At 37.0% G+C, this 17,209-nt stretch overlaps 1 pseudogene; it reads right to left on the reverse strand.

Moving 5' to 3' along the window:
* The window catches only part of LOC143410763 (A disintegrin and metalloproteinase with thrombospondin motifs 5-like), a 33,843-nt pseudogene extending 26,631 nt beyond the window's left edge, over positions 1-7,212 (reverse strand).
* Positions 7,213-17,209: the final 9,997 nt, after the last annotated feature.

Raw genomic sequence — 17,209 nt, forward strand, 5'->3', positions numbered from 1 at the left:
TTAGGACTGGCATGTATGTGTAATTGGCAACAGACGGATACGACATGCTGTTATATTTTGCAATGTTGTCACAATTCAAAACAGGACATACATACAATTCAAAACAGCCCCTACAGTCTGTATGAAATATGCTTTTTTCAGCCTTTCTTGATTCTGATTGATTATGTAGAGTTCTTAGAGAGTGACAGTACAAGTATAAACTCTCAACTTGCCACTCCAATAAAGCTTCACCTTCAACCCCAAACGTAGATTGCAATAGCTCAGCAGCAGACAGAAAGATCCAGGCTCAGGCAGTGATGTGCCAATAAATTGAATATATGAAACAAGATGCCATGACTTACAGCATTAATAGGTAAATTCCGTATTGTAAATGTACATACAGTGGCCAGTCTCAAACTATCAACTAACTTGTAAAATTATTGATATTTATGAATCAACACTTATAAAACCAAATGGGAAGGTTAATAGCATACCACTTCCCTGAGCAGGGATCTTAAGAGAGGAACCAGGATGCTGTTGCAATGCAAGCTTTTTCTGATCCCACCTTGGGAAGTCCTTAGAGGTTATCTACCATCTAAATCTTGACTACCTCCTCTTTGTCTATATTTTATGATTATATTTGGGGAAAAAGAGCTGTATAAGATTTTCTTTGGGTGGAAGTATGTATAGATTCTAACTGATAGACCCACTTTCTTCCTGAAACATGGTAGAATCAAAAGTATAAAGCTACCAAAATTTGGAGACCTCCTACTACATTCTGCCTTTGGATTTATTAACAAATCCTGTAACCAAGACTGGATGAAGTTTAGAATCTGGGAAAGAATTTGATGTTACTCTAGGGGCACTAAACAACTACCCTATTTAGTCTCTGGATTAGTGAGCAATAGAAAAGTTTATTTCCATTCCCAAAGAGAGACCTGGATTGTAAAATACTTTGCAAACTACAAAGTAGAGGAGCACCATCAATTTTTATTGCTTTTTCCCCCTCTAATCACGATTGTCTCTCTGATTCCCCCTGTGTTCTTGTCCTTATTTTATTCTTTTCTTTGCTAACATCAAGCACTCATCAGAGGTTGTTGAAATCCCAACTGGTGCATTTCAGTTTCATTTACTTCCACAGATTGCATATTTGGAGAAAGTATCTTGAATCATTCATGTCCCTAGTTAACAGCTTTTAAATGGGAATTATAATAGCTATTGTTCACATGAGCTGAGAATTATAAAATAGTTGGACTTATTTAAGCTCCATGCTAAAATCACTGTCTTTGTGCTTAATTAAATTCAGTTGTTTTCCAACTTTCTAGCTAACTATACTAAAAATGAGGTTAAAATCTGCTTTATTTGTATTTGATGCCAAGAGAACAAGAGATCAACATAGTTATATCTAAAGGGAAATATATCTATCAATACATACATGTGATTTTGCAGAATGTCCCAAATGTGCACATTTCTCAAGAGGAGAGAAAAGAGGATCTGCAGTAATGACTTTTGTTGCAAGAAGAACATAAACAAGTTGAAATCCTTTCATGATAACAAAAGTCACACCAAGAAGGGTTGGACTTGGTCCATGCTTTAGGAATTTGCAGATATAAAGGGTTAGTTATCTTCTACTCTGGCTCCATCAGGTATAGTTTGAAAATATTTTCTGTCAGAGAGACAAAAAAAAATGGAATGCATAGATTTTTCCCTAATACAGAGAGCCCTGGAAACGCTTTGCTTTTTCTCTTTATATTTCAGACTTTAATTCAATGCTTGCAATATGACCAAGACATTGATTTTTAATTCAGCAGTCCTTCACAACCACCAACTTTGCTTGAATTCTGCAAGTGTTTTATTTCCTTGGCATGAAACTTGCTATTAAGACATATTGTGAGGGTTCTGCATGCCTAGATTCATAACACTAAGCAGTTTGATATAACATAGCTGATAGGCTACTCTTTTCTTTTTTTTTTTTCCTCCGAAAATGTCATCAAGTTTTAGGCAGAGAAGCATATGAGGTAATACAATGCAAATGCCAATAGGATATTAATTTCTAAAAAATGCATCCCGACCATTTGAGTGTTACAAGAAGTCTTTCTCAGTTAACTCCCCAAAGGGTGTAACAAAAACTAAATGTGTCTGTAAAAAGTAGTTTATAAAACATGTATTACATTATGTTCGGGTGAATGTGGTTTTAGGAGTGTTTCTGAGCACACCATGTGGATCCAGCTCAATCTCTGTATTTGTCATGAAAGTTCACTCCTCAAAAGAAAACATTTCAAACACTCAGAGTCATATCATTTAGGTAGACAGATAATTGGGCTTTTAAGGTCTTTATGTCAACAGAGAAAATGTCCGCCCCATTCCTTAGCTCTAACCGACACTGTTTCTCGATGTTCTTATTAATTCGTGCTATAAAGACACAGGGGCTTAAGTAAAACTTACATGCAGAAGCAGTTGGAAAATGTTCACATTAATAGACAAAGCAATTTGACAACAATTATGTGCCTGGTAGCTTCTTAGCTTTTCTCAATAGCGCACACTTATTTGAGACTTATAATGGTGAAACTTGCAGGTGTTTTTGAGTGAGGATAAAAAATATATGGGGTGGTAATGGTGAGGGTGAGGATGAGTAGAAAGGGAACTTATATTACTATTTCTCTCTGCACAGTTGAGCAATCAGGAGAAGTTCAATAATGATTTCTAAGAATTAAACATTCTGTGTTTCAATAAAGTTGTGGTGAGAACCAGTAAGTACAGTATGTATGGAGAGCATTATAGGGTTGCTTATGCTTATTGAAAGTTAAATCCTTAAAAAGCTCAAGTGAAGAAAGAATATTGGAAATCACATATGAACAGATGGATAATAATAAATGGATAAATGATATTTTGTAACTGCAAGAATACTGAAAGAAAAAAGTGATAAATAAATAAATAAATAAAAAGTAGAAGGAGAGAAAAAAAAAAATCTTATGTCATGGGTTGGCCACTGCTATTGCTAGATCCAAGTATAAACAGTGGTTGCTTCAAGCTTCTGGGACATCTCAACTGTCTTTCTTGTTGAAGACTAATTATATGTCCTGCAATGTCATTACAAGAAGATTTTCCTATATCTGAATTTACTGAGTGCCTCTATCAAAGCAGGGCACACTGTCAACTTTTCTGTCTATCAGCAATGATAAATACAGCCTTTCTACATTTCTAACTTGTATTTTGCTTAGATTTTATTCTGAAGGTATTTATCCAATAGTTCAAGGAGTTGAAGATAATTCCATGAATTAAAGTGCAATTCTGTCACAGGTAGTAACTGCTTAATGGACCAAAGTCTTAAGGCTGTGCTTTTTCTTGTGGATCATAATTCTCTAAAAGAAAAATCCTGTTCCATTTCTGGAGTTCTAAAAGAATTCTGTTTTGTAGAAATACTTTATGACTATTGCTTCACTTGGGAGCCAGGAAACTTAGAACTGAAGATGCAGTTATTTTAAAAGCTTAGCTGGAAGTTAAATATTAAATGCACTTAAGGACTTTTGCTGGTTTCTGAAGTGGTTGACAAAGTGAGGTCATTTAACATCCAATTTAATAGAATTCTGATGGAATATTGGGAAATAAGTACTGTTCTGCCTTAATACTCCTCTCACGTTAAGAACTGATTTAACCTGAACCTTAAACACTGTATTTGAAATGACAGCTGTTTAAATAGGAAGAATATGCATTTTCTTTCAGAGTGAGAATGCTTTCCTTCTTAATAATCGTGTCCTAATAAATCACAATTATTATACTCACATGACGATGTTCAATCAGACAGTAGAGACAATATATTTCAGGTTTTCCAAGATATTTTCATGTAAAAAAGAAAAAAAAAGTTGAGAGGATTAACTAATGGTTAATCCACATGCAGAAGGCAGCATAAGGAAGCCAAAGGAAGGCACACAGGGAAAAAAAACAGACTAACAGATGCATCCCTGTCCAGTTGTGTGACAAAGGCTAAAAATTAGGGAGAAAAGGGAAAGGTCTAATTTTTCAACAACAAAAAATATGAAAATGGGCATTGGCTCTACTTGTTCTTTATATTGACCTCATGGTAGAAATATAATCCTTTCAGTTAACAGGTGCTATGGTTTAAATCTGATTGGAATGTGTCCCTCAAAGTTTCATATGCTGCCACACTGGTCCCCAGGTTGGCAGCAGAGGAACCATGAAGACACATCCCTAGTGAAAGGTAATTATGGGACTCCACCCTTATGAAGGGATTAGTGTTGGTCTTCAAAAATAGGTTGGATCTTGCGGAATAGCTAGCTACCATGAGAATGGGTAATTATAAAAAGAGCAGGCCTGACTCCTAGCCTCCCAAATCTCTCTTGCTTCCTGTTTTTCCATGTGATCTCTCCTTCTTGCACTGGATTTCTCTGACTCACAATGATGCTTTCCATCATGCTGTAATGGAGCCAGAAGGCCCTTACCAGAGTCAAGCAGATGCTGGCACTCTGCTCTCGGATTTCATAAGCTATGAGCTAAATAAACCACTTTTCTTTATAGGTTACTCAGCCTTGGACATTTTATTAAAATTTCATTAAATGAACTAATGAAACATATTAGAATACACTGATATTACTTAATGCCTCACTATGAACCAACAAGAATCTCTGGTGTAAATTATGATTAGTATTCCATCTAAAATGTTGTAAATAATTCCATGACAGTAGAGTTATTCTTTGAAAATATCATATTTAGTTTTAACTTTTCTAAATGCCACATTAAACAAGCCAAAGGACATAAGTAAGCTTGTTTTTAATAGGATATGTTCATTTACCTAATGTGACCCAAAAAATCAACGTATAGTCAATAAGCATAAAATTGTGAATGAAAATGCGGTGCACTTTTCATTGTTCTTCAAAGTTTTCACAACCTGATGTGTATTTCCTATTTATAACACATGCCATTTTAAAATAACTGCATTTAAAGTGCTTATTAGCCAAATGTGCCTAAAGGTTACTCCATTGTCCATGGCAATAGACATCGAATACATCTCTAGGTTTCCTAGAGGTAATTTAATTCGAATTATGAATAGATAAAATGGAAAACTTTTCAAATATTTTAAATACTTCAGCAATAGGAAAACCAAAATAGAGCAAACAAGATCAACAGGGTAGTATTCAAAGGAGTGAAAAACAGGGATCATCTGAGTAAAAAAAAAAAAAGTTTGGAAAATAGTTAATGACAATGGATGTCTTTTATAAGTTATAACAGCACATAATTATGTGGGTATGATAATAACTTTAGAGCCACAATTAACATATTGCCCATTCATTACATAAAATAATCTTAATAAATAAATAATAAGTGAATAAGATTTAAGGTTTGATAATGACAACAAAATGGTGAAGAAGCAGTGTTTTTTCCCTGTAGGGAACATAACACCAAGTAGACATTGAAGGCACTATGCTAGTGACAAAAGCATATAGTATTTCTGTGATGGATTAAACTTATTTTGTAAATGAATGGGCAATAGATCAAGGTAAACCATGTGGAAATTAAGAAAGAAGCATATTTTATTAAGAAATCTATTCTACAAGTAGAATTGTTTAAAATTAGATTTTATAAACCTACAATTATAACAAAACTCTTCTTGGCTGGAATATTGAGAGAAACTTGAATGATCTTATATTGGAGAGGACATAAAATAGATTCTTAAGTGGAGTGGGAAGGTTGTTGGCATGGTTACTAAAATTCTTTCCAACCACATGACACTATAACTCTAAAAATATTGTGAGAAGATGCATATGCTTTATTTTTACATTGTAAGTAGATGACGGTTTTAAGTTATTTGAATGCAATTAAAGATACATAGCATTAATTGGTCCTTTGATTTTTAAATAACATATTCTTATGTATTATATTTTCATTGAAAATTTGAATATGTATTAGTAAAGCTGGTTAATATAAAGTTCATAAAATCCTTTGTTTTCTTTAAAATACTTTCCACCTTGTTTCTGTCCATTGGATTATGTTTTCATCTATAAATAATCATCTTATTACTTTTATACCAATCCCAAGTTTAGTCGAATGAACAATAAGAGGGTAGTAAAGTACCAGAGACTTTTAAACAAACATATTTTAAGTATTTTTTTAATAATTTGTTTAAAACATTCTTTAAATTCACAATATTAGACATCTGATACATTAGTGTAAGTTCAACCATGAGTCCTTAAATCAAAAAATTACAATATTTTACATAAATTTCTGTTTGATTTCTCACACCAGGATTCCCATTAAAATAGATTATCTATAGCATTCCTTGGAATATTTCCTCAGGGATTTTTTTTTTCTTTTTTTTTCATGACTGAGGATTTTGCTTCCTTTTTCTTGTACAAAATAAGGTCTGCATATAGTTGGCAGTAGGCTTAAGAAAGGGGAAAAAAAATAAAATAAAATAAAAAAGATAGGTAGTGAAGATTCAGCCAATACGGGGAAGGGAGGAAAACCCAAATGTAGACAAGGTCGTTGCACCAAGAAAAGTAAAAAAGGTATCCCGCACCAGGCGGGCAACTGGTGCGCACCCCCTCCCGTCCCCTGGCTGCTCCGGACCGGCTGGCTATGGAGTTTCCAAGCTTCGGGGCCACTTCCTTTCTTATTTTGTGGGTTTCCTCGGCTCTGCTGAAACCGGGAGGAAGGGAAGAAAGAGACGGAAAAAAAGCCATAAAAATCAAAACAAAAATGCGGGGGGCAGACTGAGGAGAGCAGGTGAAGCAGCGCGTCCGAGTCCCTTTGGATGCGGTGTCTTCCTGCCCGCCGTCATCCCCAGTTGGCTGTAGAGAGCGTGGAGAGCAGCGCGAGCGCTGTGAAGATGCGAGGAGGTGGAACAATGAATTTATAGCGGCATTCCATCCTGCAATGGCAATTTCAACAATTCGTCACTGCACGCTGCCTCTTAAAGGGAGAGCTTCCCCCACCACTCCCACCCTTCCCCATCTGCGCCTAATCAGATGGGGGAGGGAGAGAGCAAGGGCGGGGGAGGGTGATCAAGGACAGGGAGAGGAGAAGGAGGAAGGGACCAGGGCCTGAAGGAGAGGAAGGAGGGACAAAGGAGGGAGCAAGGGCGGGCGGGGTGGGGGGGTGGGGGTATTTGGGGAGAAAAACATAAAATTTACTTGGTCTCATTTAAAGTCACAGCGACTCCGGGTCGTTCTGGTATTTCACAACAAAGAGGGGTGGGTTAGCCTCGGCTTACCTCATCTTCTGGAGGGATGTTTTGGGGTGTTTTTAAAGTTATTGAGACACTTCAAGTCTCTCCCTGCCTTTCTCGCTTGCCTTTCTTGCTTTGGGTAGGAAGTTTCTGCCGCAATTTTTCCCTTTGCAGGCCGGTGCGCTCAGGCTTTGCAGACGGTACCTCACCATCCACCAGCCAGGGCTCTCAACTTCCCAAGCGACCCCCCGCCCCGGCGCTCCTTTGCTTCCTTCCAGCGGTCCGGGGGTACTGGGTTTCCTGCCTCCTCATTCCCTAGCCTATTCGAGCTCCGACGCTAGCTCGGTTCGGCCGCGGGATGACTAACTTCTCCCAGCCACCAGCAGCGCGTCAGGGTTGCCGAGAGCAGTCGCCGGCGCTTCCTGGCCGGTCCCTGAGCTTGGAGCGCGACGGTGCCCTAGGGCAGGGCTGCCTGCAGCATGGGAACTCCACGGCTTTGTGTGCGAAGGATGGGCTCCCCGCTTTCTCCAGCGTGCCTCTCGTCAGTGCCCACAATCTGTCACTTAATCCCAGCCACTGGAACGCCATTGCTTTAGAAAGGCAAGGAGGGAAATAGGTAGCTACTGAAATGAATTCTCCTCAATCCCCTCCCCCCACCACCACCAAGATTTGTAAATTTTGTATTCTCACTTTCTCTTTTTATTCCTGCTTAAAAGATAATTAAAATGATAAATGTCCATATGTTCAATCACAGAAAATAAACACTCATTGTCATAGGCCTTAGACTACTAGTCTTTTCAGAAATTCCTTTTAGGAGAAAAAAGAATACTTTGTAGAGAAGGGGGATTGGTGCTTATTAGTATGCGGGTGGCATTTACACACGTTGGTCTTTTTCTCTGTCCTCTTTGTTTCCTCTAATTATCAATTCTAAAAAGGTAGAAGGAAAGTCCTAGGGCTTTCTGACATAATGACTAGAAGACCTACTGTAGCAGCAGGAGCACCTACCCTACCAATGTTCTTCAGACTAATCCATGACCACATCAGTAAAAAATGAATCTGGTATAATTAGCACATTTGCATTTTTTTAAACTCTGATGGTGACAAGGGTAGCTGAGATACCTCAGTGGTCCCCAAGATGATGATCGCTTCTTAGGGAGGGAACCATGAAAGTCCAGGACTAGCTGGAGGTTTATCCTCAAAGTACCAATAAACCTCTGGAGGACTTCTGGAAATGTCCAGTAATGATGTTCCCTCCGACTGGAACACCATCTGTAATCATCTGGGAGGCAAATAAAATGTGTCCTGACATCTGATCCTCACTCATAAATTAAGTGAACTTCCAAGTCCCAGGAATATTCAGTAGCTGCTGATGGATTCTGAAATTCATCAGAACCTGCAAGGAAGTTGCTCTTATTGAAGGCCTGTGGATTTCCAACCCCCTCAGTCTCTCAGTGGTCAGTTGTCCAAGGCCGATACTACCAGGCTGATAAGTCAGAATATAAAGGAAGAGAATCTAGGTTCCAGCAATCTCCAATTTTCCACCAATTGCCTTCAGCACTAAGCTCAGGACTTTTACTCCAGTGATCAGTACATTGTGCCTACAAATAGCAAATTTAATTTTCTTATCCAGTTTTAGTGAAATAATCCAGCATTTGGCATTAAACACCATTTATAAAGCAACCTCAATTCATTTCATCATTGTTAATCTCAGTGGATCATTTTGATAGGTATTTCAAGATGACAGTGGTTCAAATGTATTAATTATAATTCTTTTCATCCACAAAATATTTATTATTTAGAATTTAAGGAAATTCCAACTGAATTTTCTTCTTATTAAAGCTTGTCTCTTTTGAAGGTGCTGAGCTTCTCACACAAATTTTATGTCTTAATTTTTTTAAAAATGACATTTATATTCAGATAGATTATCCAGTCATTTATGAGTACATTGAAGAACACTTAGAAACAAAATTCCAAATATCAATATCAAGTGCTGAATATTTATTAGAACCACATATCACAAGGAAAAAAAACTAACAGAGCTTTTGAATAGAATGAATAAATTCCTACTCATACAGAACAATTCTTCTTGGAAGTAAGTTTTTTCCCCCCTGTATAAGTTACTTTAACACTTTAGAAAGTTCATTTGGTGATATGTGAAAAAATTACTTTAGTGGATTAGAATGAGCAGCTATGTTCTAGAAAAATAATGTTAGTTTAAGGACGTAATCTGCACTGGATGAAAGTAGTTGAAGTGTTTAATCATAGAAAGACAATATACTGGCGATCATGTTTAGGTGGGCTTATTTCTACTTCATTATCTTATCCTAAATAACAGCTTTATTTGTGCATATTTAAGGAAAAATCTTCACTGCATATATAGATATAATCACAAATTCAACTGATACATAACTTTTACATTTACTAAAAGGAAAAAAGGCTTTCTATTCCATCATGATATTAAGTTGGAAATCATCATAGAGATCCTCTAAGGCAACTTTCATTTGCCATGAAGAAACTGAGACCTAGAGGTCAAAGCGACTAATCTGTAGCCAAATTTTAGGAAGATTAAATCCTCTAACTCTAGTTTGTTGCTTAATCTATCCCACCTTTTAAAAACTATCCAGTCTAACAAGGGGCAAGGGGCTTTGTGAGGCTTTCCAGGGTCTTGTGAAGATGAATAAGCCAAAATGATTGTTGTAAGGCAATCACAGTTTAGAGATGGAGCCAAATGGATCAACAGATTCTTGGTATCCAAACAGGAAAACACAAATATAGAGGGGATAAGATGCAACAACAACAACAACCACCTGCAGGAGCTCTGAGCTCTGTATTTCCAGTATCGCTTCATAGGATTTCTATGTTCTTGAATGTGGTATTTTCTCAAATTTCAATTTGCTAAAGTGTCATTTCCTCATCCCTACCTCAAACTATGGTTTTAATGGTAAGAGTGAGGAAATATCTGACAGTAAAATATTCCCTGCCAGCCAAACACCTGCACCTTACCTCCCCTGCAGAAGAATCACAATTCTCAACTCTGTTTTCCTTTCTTACATCAAGACTCCTACCCATGCCTTACTGCACTGAGAGTCCTCTTGGGGTCCTCTCCCTTGGTAGCAGGATGCATGGTTAGCATGAAGTGGAAAGACTTCACTATTGCTCCTGGCCATTTATGCATGCTTTGAAGACTCTAGGTGAAACTTTCCCCATTGTGTCTCTTTGCTTTGCAAATTCTAGTTCTCAGAAGACTTTGCTTCAAAACCAAAGGTTACATTTTGGTGCAGGGGAAGGAGTATATTTACCACGTAGTCCCAAGATTTTAGAGGGTGAAACTGCTCCTCTACAATCCTTCCCTCCTTTTCCCAAACCTTCCTTTACTCCACAGTGGCAGAACATTCATCTTAATGCACCAGTGCACACACAAAATCTCACACACATTAGCACACACAACACATATTAGCATGTATAGTCATGCCCAAGCACCCACCCTAACTTAGGGTTCCCTCTAGGCTGCATTGATGTATGAATATGAAGTTTTGATCAAAGCTTAGACACCAGAAAAAGGGATTAGACCAATTTTTCCCTCTCCCTTGCAAAAAAAACTTTCTGGAGATCTGCAGTGTCAAGGTTCCCCCCAACACAAAGAAGTTTCCTGCATGCCTGATAAAATTCAAAATCATTTTCTCTGCTATCTGAATAGGACAAATTTTGACTATCTATCTATCGTGATGGATAATATATGCTTTGGCATCAGTTTTATTTAATATCATAAAAATAAATTCTTATAAAAGCTAGATCATTATATTTCCTATACACAGAAACTTTATACTATAAAAAGTCTTCAAATGAATAAGGTGCATATGTATTATTTAAAACATACAGGTGTTATCTGTAAAGTAAAACCGACAAGTCATTTTTTATGCTGACCAGCTGTGAAATGTTGTTTTAGCTTTTCTCACACAATTATGCACATATAACTTGCTTTTATGAGTTACCCAAATTCTTTTTTTTCTATATTTTCCAGAAATTATCTTGAAATCAAATCTTACTGGAAACACATGGAAAATCGGGAATTCCCACACAAGAGTAATTTGAAACATTTGAGGTTTTTTTATTTTTCCTTCATGATGGCAAATTTCAAGCACAGATTTCAAATAACTTAATGAGTAGTAGTTGTAGTTGTGATTATAATTGTAGTAATATTTGTTGTTCCTGAGTCCTACAATCACACCTTTTTTAGGCTAAGTTTGTGTCTTAATATCACTTTGTTCAAGCTTCGGAAATATCACAGTCTTCGTTGAAATTACTCAATATTTCTATTTTAATGCACTTGCTTTATTCTGATATGGAGCTAATGTGTGAAACAAAGCTGAATATAAGGAAATGGAGATACCAGCTACCTGATCAATGTGTTTCCCCCCTCCCCACAATGTGGAGGGTTCTGCAAGGTGCTTAGATGGCAGGTAGAGCCTCATTTACTCATAACTGTCAATGGATATCACATACCTCTCTAACACACCTTTCCTAGTAGGGTACTGGCAGGTGGAAAAGCAGTTATCTAGGTTACAATTCAGGCAAAGACATTGCAGTTTTGATTCACGTTCTTTTTACCTAAGAGATGCCATTTCTTCCACATCCTGGCTTCCCAACTGTTTATCATTTTGGTAACAGAAAGTGATGCCCTGATTTACTGACTGAAGGAAAGTTTGATCTGAGTCCTAGGAAGGGACTCCCTTATAGGGGTCCACCACCCATCCTGCCCCCAACCACCACCCAGTTGGCAGGACCTGTACCTGTTGGTAGCATCCCTTTCACTCCAGCTGAAGCCCCACAGAGACCCCAAACTGTCATTGCTGCCCTTTGAAAATTGGAACATATGAGCTTGAGGCATCAAATGAGAAGCAGAAACAGGCTTTATTGATTTACAGTTCAGAAAACTCATCTTTGCTCATGGAATCCTGTGTAGCTCTTCCCAGAGCCAGCTTTTGTTCCTTTCCTTCTCATCATAGAACCCTGCATCAGTTCATCAAAAAATCCTTTCCTGTCTCTGTTGGTGCCAAACGGGGTCATCACATTCTTTCTAGATGGAGGTGAGTAGGAAAGGATATGACTGTGGTGCTGTGTTGTGTGAGACTGTGGCCCATGTTCAAAACTATCCTCTAAAGACAGTCCCTACCAGATTTGACCACGAAGGTCACCAGACCCTTAATGGCCCATGTCAGTTTGAGTTCAATCATTTCAGTGACTGTTGAAACTTAAAGAATTCTTCTGACTTGTGACTTTATGGAATTAACTGTAAATTGCTAAAGACATATTTACAATTAACTATACAATTTCTAACCTGTTTTTTTTTCTGCAGCTCAGACTCACACTTGTCTGACAGCAAGCATTAGTTAAATAGGTAATTATTTTATCCATTAGTTTACTCAATGACTTTCTTTTAGAAAATTAAATAAGAAAAATGTTGTATGTTGAACCTAAGTGTGATGGAGGTATTGACAGAAGAAAACTTCCAGTATGATATAAAGAAAGCCTCTCATTTGTACTTCACTACTAAATGTGTAAAATATTCAGGGAATCCATAAATAACCTAAAAAATATGATTAAAGGACAAGCTAACTCATTAGAGTCTCTGTTAAAAGCTTCCAGCCCAGTCAGTTCACCCTCTGAAAAATGCAAAATTATATCTGGAGACTATGATATTTTTCCCCTAAATCTAGTTTTAGCTTTAGATTGTTGATAGAATTGTCCTACCGGACAACAAACTTTTTTGCATAAAAATAACTCAATATCTCAGAATCGGTTTTGGCCTCCCCATCCTTCTTTCCATATTCTTTCCATTTCTCCCTGGATCCCCCTCTCCCTCTCTGTGTCTGTCTTCTTCATCAGAATGCATGCTCTATCAAAACAGGAACCCTGAAGGTCTTCTTTCCACTCTATCTCCAGTTCTCAGCTCAGTATCTGGTAAATGAGAGGCATGAATTGACATGTTAAGTAAGCAAAACACAGATAAATTATTTTTTAAAAATTATGTATGTGGGTGTTTACTGATATTTACTTATCACCTTTCTTTACCATTGTTTTTCTAATATAAAAATATATTTGTTCAGGGAAATTCAGTCCGTGTGTTTGAACAAAGCTATTTTTTTCCCCATAGATCTGGACACTGGACATCAAACTTGGCAACCAAGAGTGCTCCTTACACCTGGCCAGAGCAGCTGGTTCTGCAAAGAACTCTGCCCATTGCAGTCTTACTTGGAACACTTGCTCAAACCATTAGCTAAATGCACCCTCCCACCTTGTCATCAGGGAATCTAAGGACTACACATTTAAAAGGAAAGCTGAATGCTGTAACAAACACTCTTAAATTCTCAATGGCTTCACACAGAGTGCATTCTTTGCTCGTGGCATAGTCCATTATGGGTTGATGGCTGGTACAGTGCTGCTCTGTGCAGTTATTTGGGAACCAACCTTATTCTATCCTGCAATCCTGTTCCATTCTTAACCTGTTGCCCCTAATAATACTAACATAAGAAAGAAAAGAGAAAGGAAGTAAAGGCACATCCTTCCTTATTTGCTTTTTCTTGGAAGCAGCATACTTGGAAGCAGCATATGAAATATAGTCCATATGGCAGAAAAAGCCATATGGCCCCACCCAGATATAAGACTGTGGGCAGGAAGCTGGGGAATATAGAGCAGCTGGGAGTCAAGAAGGAAGAGCAAAAAGCATCTACTTTAGTCTCTGCTGATTACGCTTTTATCCTAGAGATGTCACCAAAGAGAAAGAGACTCAGAAAGAAGCCAACCAAAAGTGAGAGTGGGTGAAGACAGAGAAAAAGTAGGATAAAATATTGAACAGTAAGTCATTAGAATCATTGAATCCAGCCATATCAACAAAATATTTCCTTTTGTTTATGCCACTATAATTAGGGGTGCTGTCACCTAAACCAGAAATAATCTGGATTAACACCCCATTTTTGCTTGCCATGTTATGTTTCCCTTAGTCTAGTACCTTGCATATGGTAGACAATTTAAATACTTTTGATTCAAAGAATTCACCAAAGAATACTCAATAAAATATATTGAGCTAAGATAGTCTATGTTTATTGGTCTGATGTTAGCAAATTTATCTGACATTATTCCTAAAAATTACAATGCCAAGTAATTAACTTACTCTATTATTGAAGTTTCTATTCTCTTCTGTCACTCACCTATGCAGATCCATGTTGGTCTGTATCAGAATTGTCAACATCTCTTATTTAGGCTGATATACTAATTGCAGAATTGTCACTTTTATGATTAATCAAAACTGATATTTAATTGTATTTCCATATTTCCATTATTCTGTCTGATTTATCTTATGAAATATTGCAATGCCTGTGAAATCCTGGAACTTAAGCAAATCCTCCTCCAACGAGAACTCTTAAGAGATACTTGGCTCACCTGCTTCATCTGTGCCTGACCCTACAGTATGGAAGAGTACTGATCACTGTGGCTCTTAGTAGTTAGAGCAAGCTACTAGACTGAGCATGATTAAAAAAATTATTCTATCAAACTATGAGAACATTTACTGTGGACTAACTTTCTGTGCACTTTAGCACATCCTCAAAAACAGCAATGCCAAAATCCCAGCCTATCACTGTCTATGATACCAGGGAAACTATTAGACACTTTGTCTACTTATTTACTCATGTGCAAAAGAGTGACAACAGTTGTACAGACTTCACTGATTCTTATGAAGATGTGTGTATGTGTGTGTGTGTGTGTGTGTGTGTGTATCTGTGTGAAATATTGTGTACAAAGAAAATGAACAATAAATTCATTATTATTCTTAAATACCCATTACAGTAGTTGAGGATTTTGTTTTAACTCTTTCATGTCTGTTTAAATTTTGCTTCAAGGAGTTTATCTCTGACTTTGTTGTGATAGAAGATTTTGAAGGAGAATCATTAAGGCTGTGAAGAATAAATACATTTGAGACATTTCAGGTGCCAAGTTTAGAGAAAAGCCTGATGTTAAAAAGTGTATAGTTCAAAACAGTTTAGAAGACTGTCTATTCTAATAGACATTACCTCTGTTCTCTGGGTGAACTATTAAAAAAACAAAAAACCAAAAAAACATCTTTCTTATTCATGTCTTCCTGTGTCTATGGTCCCTGAGAGTATTAAAGCCATTTGTGTGCTTACCTTTGTGTTCCTCTTGCACTTGTCATTACACAGATAATAAGGACTATGTCCCTCATTGCACATGCCTCCAGCACTAGAACTGGTCTATATAGACCTTTGACAAGCACCTGCTTCCTTGGCTTTAAGTTGGTCAATATTATATAATCTGCTTTAAGATAGAAAACAAAATAGATCCATTTAAACAGGGAATTTAGTAATGACTCACCATACCAGAGGCATAAGAAAAGGAGGAAAACAGCACCTCAACTGGCCCATCCAATGCAAACTTTACACACTAGTAAACATTTGGAAAAAGTTGAAAATGGTGAAATGCATTGCTAGGCATAGAAAACAAACCAAAAAACAAAACCCATGTCTGAGTGTTTCCATTAGAATAAGCTTAATGTGATAGTCAACAGTATAATTTTATCAAGTTCAGGTGGTGAAGGCATGGTGGAAGCAGTTGAACTAAGCACATGTGGTATAATGTTGGCTGGAAGCTTCCAGAAGCATTTGATATTTTTACCACATGTAAAGTTAACAAATGAATTCTTTGATGCATTGCCTCACATGTATTTTCCCAAGTAGAAGAAACTCATAGAACAGAAATAGCATGTTCAACAAAGAAAATACTAGCCTATCCTGGATGAAAATACAGTCCCAAATATTCTCCATGAGATGGGTGAGAAAACATGAGGCTTTAAGGAAGCCAAGGATAAACTGACTCATCTACTTTTGTGGCAGGGTAGCATATTTTGGGATTAAGACTCACTTGTTTTCTTGTTCTGTCATTTCCCAACATTAAGGCACTTGAAGAAGAACTCCCTGGATGTTTATTGACATTCCATTAAAAAGAGCAGATGCCATAGCCAACTCTTCTATTTTTTCCTACAAAAATGTCCACAGGTACTTTGTGCTAAGGTGTTTTATTAAAATATGTGGGCTCTCAATGTTTTCTTAACATAGCTTTAAAGTAGGAGAACATACTTTCTCTTTCTTCATGTTTGTCTTGACCAAGGAAAAATAAACTTCCATACATCAGAAAGCAGTGAATCTCAAATACTTGGAAAGCTTTTTAAAAATGATTGGGCATCCCCAAAACTTTGGCCATATGAATTATATCTACTGATATTTACCATAATACAAATAAGAACTGGAAAAAATATATTTATCTTATTTTGTAATGAAAATAAATCCATTACATGCTAATATGGATAACATTTTTATAAACATAATTATGTTCTTCAAAATAAGAAACTAGTGAAATGAGGGTGATAGTTTTAGATTCTTGTGAATTCCTTTCTTTCTTTTTTGTTTTTATTTCTTTTTTTTTTTTTTTTCAAAAAATGTACCAGGGATTACACCCAGAAGAGTTCAAATACTGAGCCATACCCCCAGCCTTTTTTTTTTTTTTCAAGACAGGGTCTTGCTAAGTTGCTTAGGCCCTCTATAAGTTGCTGAGGCTGGCTTTGAACTTGTGATCCTCCTGCCTCAGTCTCCCAAGTTACTGGAACTACAGGTATACACCACCATGTCAGGCTTATTTTTGTAAAAAAATAAAAAATAAAAATATATATATATATATATATATATATATATATATATATGTGTGTGTGTGTGTGTGTGTGTGTGTGTGTGTATGTGTGTGTGTGTGTGTGTGTGTGTGTGTGAATTTCTTTATAAAAGATACTAGGATTCTCACATCTTTTATCTTTAGTGGATTAACCAACACATGCCATGTACCCACCAAAACACTCCACTGAATGGCTTTGTATTATGAAAAAATATTTGTGACCTAGGGCATCCCCTGAATGGACATTGAAAGCCCCACTCTAGGAAGCTGCTACTCAAAACCAGCATCTGCCTGACTTGGGAGCATGTGACA

The sequence above is a fragment of the Callospermophilus lateralis genome, chromosome 11 (genome assembly GCF_048772815.1).
Source record: "Callospermophilus lateralis isolate mCalLat2 chromosome 11, mCalLat2.hap1, whole genome shotgun sequence".
Lineage (NCBI taxonomy): Eukaryota > Metazoa > Chordata > Mammalia > Rodentia > Sciuridae > Callospermophilus > Callospermophilus lateralis.